Source organism: Primulina tabacum, chromosome 13 (assembly GCF_025594145.1).
Source record: "Primulina tabacum isolate GXHZ01 chromosome 13, ASM2559414v2, whole genome shotgun sequence".
Lineage (NCBI taxonomy): Eukaryota > Viridiplantae > Streptophyta > Magnoliopsida > Lamiales > Gesneriaceae > Primulina > Primulina tabacum.
The window spans coordinates 25,812,565-25,833,822 of NC_134562.1; the positions used below are offsets into that span (position 1 = coordinate 25,812,565).

At 35.1% G+C, this 21,258-nt stretch overlaps 1 pseudogene; it reads left to right on the forward strand.

Moving 5' to 3' along the window:
- Positions 1-1,252: 1,252 nt before the first annotated feature.
- LOC142523554 (small nucleolar RNA R71) lies at positions 1,253-1,351 on the forward strand (annotated as a pseudogene).
- Positions 1,352-21,258: the final 19,907 nt, after the last annotated feature.

Genomic DNA, 21,258 nt, shown 5'->3' on the forward strand with positions numbered 1-21,258 from the left:
CATCGAGGCCGTTATATTCTGATATGATGATGTGTGTAAATCTTGACAATTGCGGAGGAGGAAATGGCCAGCCGTGGTATATGAAGTATGCCATTTTACCAAAAAATAACTACTGATAAATTGTTTATAGCGTGATTCAAATATTATTTTGAACCGTATCATAGTTCTCAAGCATTATGTTTTGGTTGCATTCTCAGCGAGACAAATTTATTGCTCTTTACCCAATAATTGTACGTTAGCTTTTCTCAATAATTGTACGCTAATCGAAGACGTGACATTGATTCTGATAATAATTTTTAATCGAAAGTGTTATTTGATCATGGAATGCGTATTTACACATGTACATGGTATCCCTTAAACTATGGACTATATTATATGAGAAAATGGTTAGATTTATAAGCTGTTAAAGTGTGAAGAAATAAAACAATAACTTGATTCATTATCTTTGATGAATCCAGATTGGCACTTCCTTGTTTTCTCTCTATCTTTGATTAGTATCATTCCAGAACAAGTTGATCAAACGCAAAATCATAGTCACCATACTTCAACAACGGTTTCTTAATCGAGCGGCGATGGATACGATAACCTGCTGACAACCAGTCAAAGAAGATTTAGAAAAATTCAAGCTTTTTAGTGAATTCAAACTAAATCTTCCACATCAAATTAAATTTTTTCTTGGAAGTGGCAGTGAAAATTTGCAAACAATCTTGTGCATTTCTGGAATCTAAGGATGCTAGCTAGCTATACTGTATTGTTGGTGTACGAGAAATTTAAATTTTTAGTTTCGACGCTCGAAACGTTTTTTGAGTGTCGTATATTATTCAAACATCATTAGGGTATTTAGATTGTATACCTGTGCATTTTAAACATGGTCTCTAAACCAATCCGAGATTAGCAGACATGGCCCTTCTTATATCTCCTTCCGAATGGATATATGCATTTTGATCGTCTAGAGACTGTGTTCTTTGTTTGGATTGCAATAGTAATCGCAAAAAATTTTGAGTTGAGAGTGGGAACCCCAAAATTTTGGAAATCCGGAGTCGGTGCAGAGCCGGCGGCGGAAGCTACTCTTGGCCGAAATTTTTCTCAAAATTCTTTAAGGTAGCTGAAAGGTTTCTTGGAAGGGGGGATAATTTTGGTGAACTTTTTGTGTGTATTTGTCTGCAAACTCTGTTATTTTTTTATCAACCCTTGATACCATATTTATAAATACATAATTGTATCCCAAGTTTGTACTACTAATCTAAGATGCAACTCATGATGTGGGCATCTCCACAGTAAATCCTTGTAGCGCTCTCATGCTTCATAGAGTGACTCCTGCTCAAATTGGGCGAAGGTAGTAATGTCAGCTCGCAACTTCATGGTCTTCGATGGAGGAAAATATTGAATGAGGAATGCCTCGGCCATGGCTTCACAAGTTGTTATTGAACCTACAAGCAGACGATTCAACCAAGCTTTAGCTTTGTCTTTTAACAAAGAAGAGAATAAGAGTAAATGAATAACATTATCAGAAACTCCATTGTGCTTAAAATATCGCAAATTTCAAGAAAATCCGCTATGTGAGTGTTGGGGCTCATCCAGTGCATTTTACCCTAATTGGACCGTATTCTGAATCATTGGATGATGGCTGACTTGATTTCAAACTTATTTGCCCGCACAGTCGGTCGTACTGTGCTTGGGCGTCTCCCATCCAGGGAAGGTTGTGCATACTCTAATATGGGTATGCGTCTTGGCTCTTCGATGCGCTGCTCTTCATTATGCTCCTTTTCATCTTCGTTCCTGTCCATTATGTCTTTGATTCGATGTTGTTGTCTTATTCTGCAAAAAGTTCTTTCGATCTCAGGATCAAACTGATCAAATTCGACGTCAAGTGATCTTGCCATACACCGAAAGAGATATTTAGAATAACAACGAGGTATTAGATCAGGAAAAATGAAATAAAAAATAATACTAAAATAAATACCTTAATATAAAATTGTGAATTAATAGTCCCGAACAAATGTGCGAAAAACTTGATCAAAATTTTCTTGCACAAAAAATCCCCAGTAAAAATTATTTAAAAATTCAAGCTCAAAGTGATCGCAAGTGCATAATGCAAGTTATAATATAGTATAAAAAATACGGATAGCATTCCACCCAGACTGTATAACACAAATAATATTTTCAATTATATATTCTTTAGCAAATGATAATTTGCAATGAGATATTTACAACTGGAATTTAATTAACTAACTAGCTCAACTATTAACTAAGCAATATAAATGAATGTTTACATCAAACGAGAAATAAATTTGTTGAGAATCTTGGTTCACCTACTCTCATTATTTTCAACACTTAATCTCGACCATTGTTCATTTCATTTGACAAGATTCCCTAAATAATTAATACACTTTCTCAAGTTATGTTAAACTAATTTGACATAATGAAATAATTAAACGTCATCAAAGGTGAATTGCATGCACGATTTATGGAATCTCCTAACTTTTGACCTATTGGACTGTGACTATCAACGTGCATTCAATTTCATATGCCTATGCAAATTGTAAATTCACTGATTATATTTGTTTTCCTATTGCAACTTATTCTCTCTAACTCAATCGCAATATAAAATATTATCAAAGTTAGCTAGACATCAATAATTCAAGGAAGAATAATAATATAATAAAGAATAAAGCAAAAGTCGATGATTAAATTTATTAAAACAACCGTTCGAGGTAGGATCCCCTTGAATCCCAACAATAAAACGAGTTTAGCTACTAAAATCTATACTAAAATATGCAAAAAAAATAATTAAATGGAAGTTCTTAAACTAAAAATACTAGAGTAATTGAATAACGGAAGACATACTGCTCGAAAATCTCGAATTCTTCAAGTTTCCTTAACTCTAGTTGTTTTCTCCTTGTATGCGGCAGCTCTCCCCTACTGATAAAAACTGATCCTCCTCTAAAAAAATGTGCTAGGCCTTTTCTAAGTAGATATCATCAAAGAATGGAAAGAAATCAAACAATGTTTTTTTCTTATTACTCACGCCGGGGCGGCTGAAATTGCCCGCCCCAGTACTCATGTATCGCAAATTGGCCAAACTCTTTTTCTCACGCGTGCTAGGGTGGATAAAAACAACCATCCAGCACACCTAGCTCGTATATATTCTAATTTAAATTTCGTGTTGGGGTAGGTAAATTCACTCGCCCTAGCGCGCCTTGCTCGCATTTTTTTGCCTCAATTCATCTTTTTTTGATCAACTTACCTATAAATCAAACCAAATCCTATAAGATTTGAGCATGACGCATAATAGGACTTAAAACAACTAAATTCAAATCAACATAACAAAATATGCATAAACAAGGCTTTAACGACTCACAAAATACGTGAAAACGACACATATCAACGGTATAGCATATGACAATCTCGCTTGGCGTTTTGATCAATGGACTTGAGGCGGTGGAGGAAACACCTGGTTCACTACAGAAAACCAGGCAGATTTTCAACATCAATTTCATTCCCGAGTTCACCTGGAGCAATCGTTTCAAGAGGAGTTGGCATCTCCGGTGCGGAAACAATTTCCTTGGCCGATGTATGGATCTCCACTTCCGGTTTTTTCACACTGGGTATAACATCCTTCTTATAACTCATCTCACTTCGAATATCGTGAGAGTCAAAACACTTTCCTGTCATTGTTAAATTTGGAGAGAGTGAGATTAATCAATAGAATTTATGCAGAGAGTTAATCAGAATACAAGAAACATCTGAGCGAATAATATAAGAAGAATATGAATAAGTGAAATTAATAGGCAAGGGTTAAACAACTATCTGTTCAACGGTAACAAAATTAGCGTAAGAGTAGTCCTTCATCTCTTAACAGATTGCACAGAACTCACAAGCGGTAACAAAAATTTAACGGGTGAATTTTTAAAATTTTAGAAAAATATCAGCAAAAGTAAGGCAATAATCTAGCATATTGTTTCCCAAAATTTTTATAAGAATAATTAACTAACGTCGATTTAAATCCACTCAATCATCAGACATCATAAATATTTATTTTTAGAAAAATAGGGTTTTTCACCAAATTTCCCATGTTGAAAATTTATAACCTCCTGAGCAGAAAATATTACAAATCTATATATATACATTACCTAATTATGCCTAAAAAAATAAAGGAACGTAATAGAAATGTCATAACACGAATGTGATGTATTCACAAATGAAATGTTTTCACTAATGCTGGCAACATCTCCTGAGAGCACTTCCAATCTCAAAAAAAAAAAATTTGATTTTCCTGCACACACAGAGCCCATTCGCACTTTATTTTTATCCAGAAGTGGTAGCTATCACGCTAGAGGAACAATATTCATTGGACTCCTCTACGTAGCTTTTTCTATTTTCTTTTTTTATGATTTCTGTTTTTGATTCCGAAGAGATAGCTTTCATACTAAAAGAACAGTCTTCATTTGGACTCTCTTAAGTATCTTTGCCATTCTTTTCTTCTGATAGAGAACTGAATCCTCCTTCTTTTTTAATTGCTTAATCTTCTCAAGCCACTTTTAACATGAGACACATCATGGAGTACTTTGTGACTAAGACAGAGCACATCTCATGACCCAGTGTGTTGATTGAAATAGAAGTGAAAAGTTGAAAGCACATAAAAAATTAGCCAGCATCATACAAACTTCACATAGGACAAAATAAATGAAAGATGTATAATTCCTAATGTCCTAAAAAGCTCATGCATATTGAGTGTTGTCTTAAGTAACATTCAAGACAACATCCGTGAGTGATCAGAATTCACACATGATGAGAGATTTCCTTAGATTGGAAAATCTTTTGAAATCTAATGTTTTTGTTAATATATCCATCAATTGGTTATTAGTCCCAACAAATTCCATACGAATCAAATCTTTCTATAATAAATCTCGAATAAAATGATGCTTAATGTCAGTGGTTTTTGTTCAAGAGTATTGTACTGGATTTTTTGAAATGTCATTTTTTCTTGAAATATCACAGTACGCAATGAGAGTCTCACTCTTAAGATCATAGTCTTCTACCATTTGTGAAACGTCCACTACTCGTTTATCTTTAAAATATATTAGAAATTTTTTTTATTCCTATACTTTCATTCGGCCGAAATATACTATACATATATATATACACACACACACATATATATATATGTATATGTATTTTTAAATATACTTTTGCAGCATTTAAAATAAACCAATCAACCTATTATTTGAAAATCCAAAAAGAACGTATGCAAAACATAAAACCATAAATCGTAAACAAAAATCTAAAACAAGCATTTATCAAAATAAAGCATAAACTCTTAAATCTCTCAAAAGCATAAAGTCATAAAATATTTAAAGTAATCTTAATGCGGAAAACTAGAAAATGTCATCGGGTTATATGCACCATCAGTCCAGCTAGTTCAACCATCTAGTCCTCCATCATCAACAACATCATGCTTACCTCCATCGATCACACCTAGTGAGTCTATTGACTCAGCAAACCTTAACCATGATAACAAATAATACATTTATGTTTATAAGAAACAGTGAAAGATACTTTTAATAAAATAGCTTTTCATTAACATGCATAACTTTAAATCCTTTTTCCTTTCATCATGCCCTTTCTCATTTCATCATATATGTATAAATTTCTCTTTTATTGAATTCGGATCGTTAATTGTGACCATAATTTCATTATTCGATCGATTGATCAATCTCAGCTGTAACAATAGTACCAGGCGACGAGGCAACATTAACCACTTTTCCATTATGTTCCTTGGCATATAGTCGGTGGGGACATCAGCGACATCCTCACTCGTTAATTAAGCCTTGGCCTTACTTATCATCATATCCTTTCGATGGAAATTCGATCGCCAGGCTCCCTCTGAGGCCTTCTCCCATAAATGGGCTCCCTCTGGGGCCTAGTCAGTCACGAACCCCCATTTTCTTATCTTCACAATTAAATCACTTCTTTCCAAATATTTTTCCTCGTTTCAATCACTTTATAAAAATACATGCAATAATATCATTTTCTTTTAAACCAAACATACAACATATCGTTTATCATTTATTGTTTCTCATCATAAAATCCCAAAAATTTCAAAATAAACATTTTATCATTCATTACAGTATTCAGGGCACTGCCAGGACGTCTAAAATTTTTCAGGTGTAAAATGACAGTTTTGTCCCTGAAGCCCTAATTTTCCTAATTTATCATTAGACTTTAAAACGACGAACTAAATCCATCCAAACTTACCATAACACCTTAAAATACGCCCATAAATATTTTTTAGACGTAAAATTAAGCTCCTCAACTAATTTCCCAATTTGTTTTAAAACTTGAATCTACATCCCGGTTTTATCCCGAATCGACTCGAAACTTAACCAAGCTTGAACCATAGCTTATTAACACCTAACTAACCCTTTTTGAACCCAATTCAAGTCGTTTAGAACCCTCGGAAAGTCCTCAACCTACTAAATTTTTCTGCACCTTTTTCGAAAACACTAACTTGAAGAAACCATGAGTTCTTTCAAGCCTACACTCTAACCACCATGTCCAGCCCACCAACCATCCTATGACCATGCCCGACCCTAGAGACCCTGCTGGATCGAGCTTAAGTAGCTTACAACCCACAGCCCCCCAACCCGATCCTTACATGTCTTGGGCGCCCAAGCCTCACGGCTCCAGCCTAAGCCCTTGCACCAGCCTTCCCTTAGCCTGTCTAGTACCATGACTAGACCCTATTAGGACAGGTGAACATGCCCCAACAGCAGCCCACATCCATGCCCTTCTAGTATCCAAATTCCAAAACCCTAGTTCCTTAAAACCCAAGTTTTCGTTCAGCTCTTGCATCCCTACTGTCCAGCCCTTGTACATGCATCTGTGGACCCTTTAACATGTTTAAAAACGTCCCTTCCCAAAGCCCTATCATGGTAGCCTCTTTGTGCATCATAATCATGAATTTAGAAACATAAAAACTCAAGGTTTAATCATATTTTGCCATAAAAACGAAAATAAAAGGAGGTGAAACGTCAAACACTTTTAAACCTTAAAATCCTACTTAATTTTTTTCTTTTATACTCATAAATTTGAATCATTCATTTAAAATAACTCAACATTAAAAAGTTTCTAATGCATAAAAATACATAAATCATCAACCACTAACATCATACGTGAACCTTTAAAATACTCCAAAATTTAAACCTCTAAATAAAGCATGAAAATCTCTAATCACTTTTAACAAAATCATTAAAATTTAACTATCAAGCTAATGCGGGAAATAATGTCCCTCAAGAGTATACTGTCGGACTCGATCCACTCAAGCGTCAGCGTCTTCCTCAATCTCATCTTCACCTGCAACATTCAAACCTAGTGAGTCTAATGACTCAACACGTTGTAAACATAAGTAACAAATAATACTTATTCAAGCACATGCATTGAAAATCATACTTTTATTCAAAATAAGCTAGCATAAATTTGTAAGCATAATTTAATCATAAATCGTCAATTCATAAAGCTTTCCATCATTTATCGTTTTGGGTGAAGTATAATCCTTGAAAGTGACTAGCTGTCTCATGTGGTCGACTGATCAGTCTTAGCTCATCGTTGCAAATTGGGAAAGAAACTAGGCACCTACGTAAAATGAAAATACGATCGTTGGCTCCTTCTGGGGCCTTCTCCCGTAAACAGGTTCCCTCTGGGACCTTCTTCTTCACGATATTCCCAATAATCATATATCATATCTTTTTTGTTACAGTCAATTCATATTCTTCAAAATATTTTTCATTTTATTTTTAATCATAATTGTTATACCTAAAATAAGCTAAGCCCACAAGATTTACCAAAGCCCATGGAATTCCAAGCCACAGCCCAACAGATACCAAGCCCACAAAAGTTGCAGGCAGTTGGTACAAGAAAAGCACAATACGAGGAGTTGAGCCATGACCCAACGTGAGTGATCGTGGAATGTGGTTGAAACTCCCCCGTGGAGTGTGACAAAAGCAGAAGAAGTATCAGAAAGAAGAACACAACAAACACATCCAACAAAAGCTACGTCATGAAGAATTTTCTCAATTCTATGTCTGTTTATTTCAATTTCCAGCAGTCAAATATTTGAAGTTTTACATATTCCTTCAACTTTCTTGTAAAAGTGTTGACCAATTTCACAACAACATAATTATATTTGATGTTGTTAATGGATTCCTCCTGTAATTTTTTCATATTCCTCATTTTGTGTTTGCGTTTTTGAGCCATTTCGAAGGAGTTAGAACTTACGACCGAATTGAGACATACAACGTTTGGTTAAAGGAGTCGGATCATTTCACAACTTTGACACGATCACGTGCCTGGCATGCCTCGCAATTTTTGTGAGAAATAAATTGTCACGCCCAGTGGGACCAAAGGCCTCCAAAGCGTACTGAGAAGAATAAAGAAATTCCTCCATCACAGGAGAAAGTTCGTCGCTCACAAGAGGAAGAAACTGATGCAGATGGAAGAATGGTTGAAAGACTCGTACACTTCGAAGAAGAGGCTGTGAAGAAAGGAGTTGCAGTTTCTGGTGGCGATGGGGCTTCAAAAAAATTCATATTGACCATGGAGAGAAATATTCGCAGTGATCTTAAATAAATTACCAAAGCTCTCACTACTTTCATGATGGAATTTGTGGCAAAAGTAAAGTAATTGAGAAAGTCTGCAAAAGGCGAGATTATTACACCAGAAAAATATAAACTTCAAGAAACTGACACTAAACTGTTTTAAGATCAAGGCCAAGGATCGAGATTTCTCAAGCAGGTGAAAATCGCCGCTTGGGAGAAGCACCGATTCCTGAATATGCCAGGGAAGGAAGGTACACTCCTCCGCACAAAAGGGATGAGGAATTGGGGTTGAAATACCAAAATTGCAGTAACAATAAACAAGTGACCAGTAATATATTCTTTGTGACGTCTCCTAACTTGCATCCAGGGATGTATGGTGATTATGGAAATGCGCGGGTATGCAGTACAAAATTTGGGGAATAACCTTCGAGGGGCAATCTATTCCCCACATCAGTTACAACAAACTCCATTGTTGGATTTTGACACGGTACATGATGTTATTCAAGAGTTGTATGGCCCAGGAGTGAGGCCAATCAACTGACTAGAGTTTCAAAAACCATATCCCGACATTGTTGATCGTTACAACCCTTATCCACGAGGATACCACATTCCAGACTTCATTTTTACTCTGGGGAAGATGGTCAATCTAGCGTGGAACATGTAGCAAGGTTTACGATCCAATGTTGGGGTTTAGCAAATTTGGAGAATTTTTCTAGTTATAAGTTTCGATTGTTCCCCAATTCTTTGACTAGCACTGCTTTCACTTGGTATGCGACGCTATCTCAAAATTCTATTATGACTTGGCATGATATGGAACGTCAATTCCATACACAATTCTTCGGAACAGTACCTGATATTAGTATAGCGGATTTGTCAAGGGTGGTCCAAAAACCAGGAGAATCCGCTAATGATTTCATTTGTGAATTAAATAAAGTGAGAAGTAGATATCGAGTTTTCCTTCCCGAATCAGAATATGTGAAGATGGCACAGCGAGGGATGGATTTTGAACTCAGAAAGATGTTCCAAGGGATGGAATTCCGCGATTTTTTTGACTATAATGAGGATGATAGTGAACTTCTGCATCATAACTTAAAAAACGTAGTTATTTCGTTTTTTTATACGAAAATTTCAGGCCAAAGAGAAGCTGGAAGTAATTTTTACAGAAATTATACTTTTAACATTGGTTAGAGTTGACCAACAAGTGAAAATCAGATGTATATCAGAAACCAAGATGAATTCTTTCTCCAAGATTGTAGCTTTAAAGCTTTTATCTGTAATTGGAGCGTAAAGATTTTGCATTTGGTTTGTAATATAGGTGAAAAATTGATATTTACAGTTGTTTTTTTCCAGAATTTAGTTTTATGTGAGATAAGGTGGATATGATCTTGTTTACATAATCAGTTGTAGAAGTTGTTTGATCAGATTCAAGAGGTAGATTCAACTTTTTGGACGTGTCTTTTTTGTATAATTTCTTTCATTACAACATTGGGGTGGGGTGATGGTGTTGTATTTTGTCGTTTTTTGCGTCGAATTCACGTTGTTGGATGAAATCATGGTTTGTGGGTTTGATCATCTTATGATTATTCTTGTCTTATTTACCCGTATGGGAGGAATATATTTTTACAATCTAAATAAATGTAGAAGTTTGAAATTGTCAAAATGGTTTTAAGCTGCATTATAGGAAGACATCGAGGCCGTTATATTCTGATATGATGATGTGTGTAAATCTTGACAATTGCGGAGGAGGAAATGGCCAGCCGTGGTATATGAAGTATGCCATTTTACCAAAAAATAACTACTGATAAATTGTTTATAGCGTGATTCAAATATTATTTTGAACCGTATCATAGTTCTCAAGCATTATGTTTTGGTTGCATTCTCAGCGAGACAAATTTATTGCTCTTTACCCAATAATTGTACGTTAGCTTTTCTCAATAATTGTACGCTAATCGAAGACGTGACATTGATTCTGATAATAATTTTTAATCGAAAGTGTTATTTGATCATGGAATGCGTATTTACACATGTACATGGTATCCCTTAAACTATGGACTATATTATATGAGAAAATGGTTAGATTTATAAGCTGTTAAAGTGTGAAGAAATAAAACAATAACTTGATTCATTATCTTTGATGAATCCAGATTGGCACTTCCTTGTTTTCTCTCTATCTTTGATTAGTATCATTCCAGAACAAGTTGATCAAACGCAAAATCATAGTCACCATACTTCAACAACGGTTTCTTAATCGAGCGGCGATGGATACGATAACCTGCTGACAACCAGTCAAAGAAGATTTAGAAAAATTCAAGCTTTTTAGTGAATTCAAACTAAATCTTCCACATCAAATTAAATTTTTTCTTGGAAGTGGCAGTGAAAATTTGCAAACAATCTTGTGCATTTCTGGAATCTAAGGATGCTAGCTAGCTATACTGTATTGTTGGTGTACGAGAAATTTAAATTTTTAGTTTCGACGCTCGAAACGTTTTTTGAGTGTCGTATATTATTCAAACATCATTAGGGTATTTATATTGTATACCTGTGCATTTTAAACATGGTCTCTAAACCAATCCGAGATTAGCAGACATGGCCCTTCTTATATCTCCTTCCGAATGGATATATGCATTTTGATCGTCTAGAGACTGTGTTCTTTGTTTGGATTGCAATAGTAATCGCAAAAAATTTTGAGTTGAGAGTGGGAACCCCAAAATTTTGGAAATCCGGAGTCGATGCAGAGCCGGCGGCGGAAGCTACTCTTGGCCGAAATTTTTCTCAAAATTCTTTAAGGTGGCTGAAAGGTTTCTTGGAAGGGGGGATAATTTTGGTGAACTTTTTGTGTGTATTTGTGTGCAAACTCTGTTATTTTTTTATCAACCCTTGATACCATATTTATAAATACATAATTGTATCCCAAGTTTGTACTACTAATCTAAGATGCAACTTATGATGTGGGCATCTCCACAGTAAATCCTTGTAGCGCTCTCATGCTTCATAGAGTGACTCCTGCTCAAATTGGGCGAAGGTAGTAATGTCAGCTCGCAACTTCATGGTCTTCGATGGAGGAAAATATTGAATGAGGAATGCCTCGGCCATGGCTTCACAAGTTGTTATTGAATCTACAAGCAGACGATTCAACCAAACTTTACCTTTGTCTTTTAATGAAAAAGAGAATAAGAGTAAATGAATAACATCATCAGAAACTCTATTGTGCTTAAAATATCGTAAATTTCATGAAAATCCGCTATGTGAGTGTTGGGGCTCATCCAGTGCATTTTACCCTAATTGGACCGTATTCTGAATAATTGGATGATGGCTGACTTGATTTCAAACTTATTTGCCCGCACAGTCGGTCTTACTATGCTTGGGCGTCTCCCGTCCAGGGAAGGTTGTGCATACTCTAATATGGGTATGCGTCTTGGCTCCTCGATGCGTTGCTCTTCATTATGCTCCTCTTCATGTTCGTTCATGTCCATTATGTCTTTGATTCGTTATTGTTGTCTTATTCTGCAAAAATTTCTTTCGATCTCAGGATCAAACTGCTCAAATTTGACGTCAAGTGATGTTGCCATACATCGAAAGAGATATTTAGAATAACAACGAGGTATCAGATCAAGAAAAATGAAATAAAAAATAATACTAAAATAAATACCTTAATATAAAATTGTGAATTAACAGTCCCGGACAAATGTGCCAAAAACTTGATCAAAATTTTCTTGCACAAAAAATCCCAGTAAAAATTATTTAAAAATTCAAGCTCAAAGTGATCGCAAGTGCATAATGCAAGTTATAATATAGTTTAAAAAAATACGGATATCATTCCACCCAGACTGTAAAACACAAATAATATTTTCAATTATATATTCTTTAGCAAACGATAATTTGCAATGATATATTTACAACTGGAATTTAATTAACTAACTAGCCAACTATTAACTAAGCAATATAAATGAATGTTTATATCAAACGGGAAATAAATTTGTTGGGAATCTTGGTTCACCTACCCTCGCTATTTTCAACACTTAATCTCCACCATTGTTCGTTTCATTTGACAAGATTCCCAAAATAATTAATACACTTTCTCAAGTTATATTAAACTAATTTGACATAATGAAATAATTAAACGTCATCAAAGGTGAATTGCATGCACGATTTATGGAATCTCCTAACTTTCGACCTATTGGACTGTGACTATCAACGTGCATTCAATTTCATATGCCTATGCAAATTGTAAATTCACTGATTATATTTGTTTTCCTATTGCAACTTATTCTCTCTAACTCAATCGCAATATAAAATATTATCAAAGTTAGCTAGACATCAATAATTCAAGGAAGAATAATAATATAATAAAGAATAAAGCAAAAGTCGATGATTAAATTTATTAAAACAACCGTTCGAGGTAGGATCCCCTTGAATCCCAACAATAAAACGAGTTTAGCTACTAAAATCTATACTAAAATATGCAAAAAAAATAATTAAATGGAAGTTCTTAAACTAAAAATACTAGAGTAATTGAATAACGGAAGACATACTGCTCGAAAATCTCGAATTCTTCAAGTTTCCTTAACTCTAGTTGTTTTCTCCTTGTATGCGGCAGCTCTCCCCTACTGATAAAAACTGATCCTCCTCTAAAAAAATGTGCTAGGCCTTTTCTAAGTAGATATCATCAAAGAATGGAAAGAAATCAAACAATGTTTTTTTCTTATTACTCACGCCGGGGCGGCTGAAATTGCCCGCCCCAGTACTCATGTATCGCAAATTGGCCAAACTCTTTTTCTCACGCGTGCTAGGGTGGATAAAAACAACCATCCAGCACACCTAGCTCGTATATATTCTAATTTAAATTTCGTGTTGGGGTAGGTAAATTCACTCGCCCTAGCGCGCCTTGCTCGCATTTTTTTGCCTCAATTCATCTTTTTTTGATCAACTTACCTATAAATCAAACCAAATCCTATAAGATTTGAGCATGACGCATAATAGGACTTAAAACAACTAAATTCAAATCAACATAACAAAATATGCATAAACAAGGCTTTAACGACTCACAAAATACGTGAAAACGACACATATCAACGGTATAGCATATGACAATCTCGCTTGGCGTTTTGATCAATGGACTTGAGGCGGTGGAGGAAACACCTGGTTCACTACAGAAAACCAGGCAGATTTTCAACATCAATTTCATTCCCGAGTTCACCTGGAGCAATCGTTTCAAGAGGAGTTGGCATCTCCGGTGCGGAAACAATTTCCTTGGCCGATGTATGGATCTCCACTTCCGGTTTTTTCACACTGGGTATAACATCCTTCTTATAACTCATCTCACTTCGAATATCGTGAGAGTCAAAACACTTTCCTGTCATTGTTAAATTTGGAGAGAGTGAGATTAATCAATAGAATTTATGCAGAGAGTTAATCAGAATACAAGAAACATCTGAGCGAATAATATAAGAAGAATATGAATAAGTGAAATTAATAGGCAAGGGTTAAACAACTATCTGTTCAACGGTAACAAAATTAGCGTAAGAGTAGTCCTTCATCTCTTAACAGATTGCACAGAACTCACAAGCGGTAACAAAAATTTAACGGGTGAATTTTTAAAATTTTAGAAAAATATCAGCAAAAGTAAGGCAATAATCTAGCATATTGTTTCCCAAAATTTTTATAAGAATAATTAACTAACGTCGATTTAAATCCACTCAATCATCAGAGATCATAAATATTTATTTTTAGAAAAATAGGGTTTTTCACCAAATTTCCCATGTTGAAAATTTATAACCTCCTGAGCAGAAAATATTACAAATCTATATATATACATTACCTAATTATGCCTAAAAAAATAAAGGAACGTAATAGAAATGTCATAACACGAATGTGATGTATTCACAAATGAAATGTTTTCACTAATGCTGGCAACATCTCCTGAGAGCACTTCCAATCTCAAAAAAAAAAAATTTGATTTTCCTGCACACACAGAGCCCATTCGCACTTTATTTTTATCCAGAAGTGGTAGCTATCACGCTAGAGGAACAATATTCATTGGACTCCTCTACGTAGCTTTTTCCATTTTCTTTTTTTATGATTTCTGTTTTTGATTCCGAAGAGATAGCTTTCATACTAAAAGAACAGTCTTCATTTGGACTCTCTTAAGTATCTTTGCCATTCTTTTCTTCTGATAGAGAACTGAATCCTCCTTCTTTTTTAATTGCTTAATCTTCTCAAGCCACTTTTAACATGAGACACATCATGGAGTACTTTGTGACTAAGACAGAGCACATCTCATGACCCAGTGTGTTGATTGAAATAGAAGTGAAAAGTTGAAAGCACATAAAAAATTAGCCAGCATCATACAAACTTCACATAGGACAAAATAAATGAAAGATGTATAATTCCTAATGTCCTAAAAAGCTCATGCATATTGAGTGTTGTCTTAAGTAACATTCAAGACAACATCCGTGAGTGATCAGAATTCACACATGATGAGAGATTTCCTTAGATTGGAAAATCTTTTGAAATCTAATGTTTTTGTTAATATATCCATCAATTGGTTATTAGTCCCAACAAATTCCATACGAATCAAATCTTTCTATAATAAATCTCGAATAAAATGATGCTTAATGTCAGTGGTTTTTGTTCAAGAGTATTGTACTGGATTTTTTGAAATGTCATTTTTTCTTGAAATATCACAGTACGCAATGAGAGTCTCACTCTTAAGATCATAGTCTTCTACCATTTGTGAAACGTCCACTACTCGTTTATCTTTAAAATATATTAGAAATTTTTTTTATTCCTATACTTTCATTCGGCCGAAATATACTATACATATATATATACACACACACACATATATATATATGTATATGTATTTTTAAATATACTTTTGCAGCATTTAAAATAAACCAATCAACCTATTATTTGAAAATCCAAAAAGAACGTATGCAAAACATAAAACCATAAATCGTAAACAAAAATCTAAAACAAGCATTTATCAAAATAAAGCATAAACTCTTAAATCTCTCAAAAGCATAAAGTTATAAAATATTTAAAGTAATCTTAATGCGGAAAACTAGAAAATGTCATCGGGTTATATGCACCATCAGTCCAGCTAGTTCAACCATCTAGTCCTCCATCATCAACAACATCATGCTTACCTCCATCGATCACACCTAGTGAGTCTATTGACTCAGCAAACCTTAACCATGATAACAAATAATACATTTATGTTTATAAGAAACAGTGAAAGATACTTTTAATAAAATAGCTTTTCATTAACATGCATAACTTTAAATCCTTTTTCCTTTCATCATGCCCTTTCTCATTTCATCATATATGTATAAATTTCTCTTTTATTGAATTCGGATCGTTAATTGTGACCATAATTTCATTATTCGATCGATTGATCAATCTCAGCTGTAACAATAGTACCAGGCGACGAGGCAACATTAACCACTTTTCCATTATGTTCCTTGGCATATAGTCGGTGGGGACATCAGCGACATCCTCACTCGTTAATTAAGCCTTGGCCTTACTTATCATCATATCCTTTCGATGGAAATTCGATCGCCAGGCTCCCTCTGAGGCCTTCTCCCATAAATGGGCTCTCTCTGGGGCCTAGTCAGTCACGAACCCCCATTTTCTTATCTTCACAATTAAATCACTTCTTTCCAAATATTTTTCCTCGTTTCAATCACTTTATAAAAATACATGCAATAATATCATTTTCTTTTAAACCAAACATACAACATATCGTTTATCATTTATTGTTTCTCATCATAAAATCCCAAAAATTTCAAAATAAACATTTTATCATTCATTACAGTATTCAGGGCACTGCCAGGACGTCTAAAATTTTTCAGGTGTAAAATGACAGTTTTGTCCCTGAAGCCCTAATTTTCCTAATTTATCATTAGACTTTAAAACGACGAACTAAATCCATCCAAACTTACCATAACACCTTAAAATACGCCCATAAATATTTTTTAGACGTAAAATTAAGCTCCTCAACTAATTTCCCAATTTGTTTTAAAACTTGAATCTACATCCCGGTTTTATCCCGAATCGACTCGAAACTTAACCAAGCTTGAACCATAGCTTATTAACACCTAACTAACCCTTTTTGAACCCAATTCAAGTCGTTTAGAACCCTCGGAAAGTCCTCAACCTACTAAATTTTTCTGCACCTTTTTCGAAAACACTAACTTGAAGAAACCATGAGTTCTTTCAAGCCTACACTCTAACCACCATGTCCAGCCCACCAACCATCCTATGACCATGCCCGACCCTAGAGACCCTGCTGGATCGAGCTTAAGTAGCTTACAACCCACAGCCCCCCAACCCGATCCTTACATGTCTTGGGCGCCCAAGCCTCACGGCTCCAGCCTAAGCCCTTGCACCAGCCTTCCCTTAGCCTGTCTAGTACCATGACTAGACCCTATTAGGACAGGTGAACATGCCCCAACAGCAGCCCACATCCATGCCCTTCTAGTATCCAAATTCCAAAACCCTAGTTCCTTAAAACCCAAGTTTTCGTTCAGCTCTTGCATCCCTACTGTCCAGCCCTTGTACATGCATCTGTGGACCCTTTAACATGTTTAAAAACGTCCCTTCCCAAAGCCCTATCATGGTAGCCTCTTTGTGCATCATAATCATGAATTTAGAAACATAAAAACTCAAGGTTTAATCATATTTTGCCATAAAAACGAAAATAAAAGGAGGTGAAACGTCAAACACTTTTAAACCTTAAAATCCTACTTAATTTTTTTCTTTTATACTCATAAATTTGAATCATTCATTTAAAATAACTCAACATTAAAAAGTTTCTAATGCATAAAAATACATAAATCATCAACCACTAACATCATACGTGAACCTTTAAAATACTCCAAAATTTAAACCTCTAAATAAAGCATGAAAATCTCTAATCACTTTTAACAAAATCATTAAAATTTAACTATCAAGCTAATGCGGGAAATAATGTCCCTCAAGAGTATACTGTCGGACTCGATCCACTCAAGCGTCAGCGTCTTCCTCAATCTCATCTTCACCTGCAACATTCAAACCTAGTGAGTCTAATGACTCAACACGTTGTAAACATAAGTAACAAATAATACTTATTCAAGCACATGCATTGAAAATCATACTTTTATTCAAAATAAGCTAGCATAAATTTGTAAGCATAATTTAATCATAAATCGTCAATTCATAAAGCTTTCCATCATTTATCGTTTTGGGTGAAGTATAATCCTTGAAAGTGACTAGCTGTCTCATGTGGTCGACTGATCAGTCTTAGCTCATCGTTGCAAATTGGGAAAGAAACTAGGCACCTACGTAAAATGAAAATACGATCGTTGGCTCCTTCTGGGGCCTTCTCCCGTAAACAGGTTCCCTCTGGGACCTTCTTCTTCACGATATTCCCAATAATCATATATCATATCTTTTTTGTTACAGTCAATTCATATTCTTCAAAATATTTTTCATTTTATTTTTAATCATAATTGTTATACCTAAAATAAGCTAAGCCCACAAGATTTACCAAAGCCCATGGAATTCCAAGCCACAGCCCAACAGATACCAAGCCCACAAAAGTTGCAGGCAGTTGGTACAAGAAAAGCACAATACGAGGAGTTGAGCCATTACCCAACGTGAGTGATCGTGGAATGTGGTTGAAACTCCCCCGTGGAGTGTGACAAAAGCAGAAGAAGTATCAGAAAGAAGAACACAACAAACACATCCAACAAAAGCTACGTCATGAAGAATTTTCTCAATTCTATGTCTGTTTATTTCAATTTTCAGCAGTCAAATATTTGAAGTTTTACATATTCCTTCAACTTTCTTGTAAAAGTGTTGACCAATTTCACAACAACATAATTATATTTGATGTTGTTAATGGATTCCTCCTGTAATTTTTTCATATTCCTCATTTTGTGTTTGCGTTTTTGAGCCATTTCGAAGGAGTTAGAACTTACGACCGAATTGAGACATACAACGTTTGGTTAAAGGAGTCGGATCATTTCACAACTTTGACACGATCACGTGCCTGGCATGCCTCGCAATTTTTGTGAGAAATAAATTGTCACGCCCAGTGGGACCAAAGGCCTCCAAAGCGTACTGAGAAGAATAAAGAAATTCCTCCATCACAGGAGAAAGTTCGTCGCTCACAAGAGGAAGAAACTGATGCAGATGGAAGAATGGTTGAAAGACTCGTACACTTCGAAGAAGAGGCTGTGAAGAAAGGAGTTGCAGTTTCTGGTGGCGATGGGGCTTCAAAAAAATTCATATTGACCATGGAGAGAAATATTCGCAGTGATCTTAAATAAATTACCAAAGCTCTCACTACTTTCATGATGGAATTTGTGGCAAAAGTAAAGTAATTGAGAAAGTCTGCAAAAGGCGAGATTATTACACCAGAAAAATATAAACTTCAAGAAACTGACACTAAACTGTTTTAAGATCAAGGCCAAGGATCGAGATTTCTCAAGCAGGTGAAAATCGCCGCTTGGGAGAAGCACCGATTCCTGAATATGCCAGGGAAGGAAGGTACACTCCTCCGCACAAAAGGGATGAGGAATTGGGGTTGAAATACCAAAATTGCAGTAACAATAAACAAGTGACCAGTAATATATTCTTTGTGACGTCTCCTAACTTGCATCCAGGGATGTATGGTGATTATGGAAATGCGCGGGTATGCAGTACAAAATTTGGGGAATAACCTTCGAGGGGCAATCTATTCCCCACATCAGTTACAACAAACTCCATTGTTGGATTTTGACACGGTACATGATGTTATTCAAGAGTTGTATGGCCCAGGAGTGAGGCCAATCAACTGACTAGAGTTTCAAAAACCATATCCCGACATTGTTGATCGTTACAACCCTTATCCACGAGGATACCACATTCCAGACTTCATTTTTACTCTGGGGAAGATGGTCAATCTAGCGTGGAACATGTAGCAAGGTTTACGATCCAATGTTGGGGTTTAGCAAATTTGGAGAATTTTTCTAGTTATAAGTTTCGATTGTTCCCCAATTCTTTGACTAGCACTGCTTTCACTTGGTATGCGACGCTATCTCAAAATTCTATTATGACTTGGCATGATATGGAACGTCAATTCCATACACAATTCTTCGGAACAGTACCTGATATTAGTATAGCGGATTTGTCAAGGGTGGTCCAAAAACCAGGAGAATCCGCTAATGATTTCATTTGTGAATTAAATAAAGTGAGAAGTAGATATCGAGTTTTCCTTCCCGAATCAGAATATGTGAAGATGGCACAGCGAGGGATGGATTTTGAACTCAGAAAGATGTTCCAAGGGATGGAATTCCGCGATTTTTTTGACTATAATGAGGATGATAGTGAACTTCTGCATCATAACTTAATAAACGTAGTTATTTCGTTTTTTTATACGAAAATTTCAGGCCAAAGAGAAGCTGGAAGTAATTTTTACAGAAATTATACTTTTAACATTGGTTAGAGTTGACCAACAAGTGAAAATCAGATGTATATCAGAAACCAAGATGAATTCTTTCTCCAAGATTGTAGCTTTAAAGCTTTTATCTGTAATTGGAGCGTAAAGATTTTGCATTTGGTTTGTAATATAGGTGAAAAATTGATATTTACAGTTGTTTTTTTCCAGAATTTAATTTTATGTGAGATAAGGTGGATATGATCTTGTTTACATAATCAGTTGTAGAAGTTGTTTGATCAGATTCAAGAGGTAGATTCAACTTTTTGGACGTGTCTTTTTTGTATAATTTCTTTCATTACAACATTGGGGTGGGGTGATGGTGTTGTATTTTGTCGTTTTTTGCGTCGAATTCACGTTGTTGGATGAAATCATGGTTTGTGGGTTTGATCATCTTATGATTATTCTTGTCTTATTTACCCGTATGGGAGGAATATATTTTTACAATCTAAATAAATGTAGAAGTTTGAAATTGTCAAAATGGTTTTAAGCTGCATTATAGGAAGACATCGAGGCCGTTATATTCTGATATGATGATGTGTGTAAATCTTGACAATTGCGGAGGAGGAAATGGCCAGCCGTGGTATCTGAAGTATGCCATTTTACCAAAAAATAACTACTGATAAATTGTTTATAGCGTGATTCAAATATTATTTTGAACCGTATCATAGTTCTCAAGCATTATGTTTTGGTTGCATTCTCAGCGAGACAAATTTATTGCTCTTTACCCAATAATTGTACGTTAGCTTTTCTCAATAATTGTACGCTAATCGAAGACGTGACATTGATTCTGATAATAATTTTTAATCGAAAGTGTTATTTGATCATGGAATGCGTATTTACACATGTACATGGTATCCCTTAAACTATGGACTATATTATATGAGAAAATGGTTAGATTTATAAGCTGTTAAAGTGTGAAGAAATAAAACAATAACTTGATTCATTATCTTTGATGAATCCAGATTGGCACTTCCTTGTTTTCTCTCTATCTTTGATTAGTATCATTCCAGAACAAGTTGATCAAACGCAAAATCATAGTCACCATACTTCAACAACGGTTTCTTAATCGAGCGGCGATGGATACGATAACCTGCTGACAACCAGTCAAAGAAGATTTAGAAAAATTCAAGCTTTTTAGTGAATTCAAACTAAATCTTCCACATCAAATTAAATTTTTTCTTGGAAGTGGCAGTGAAA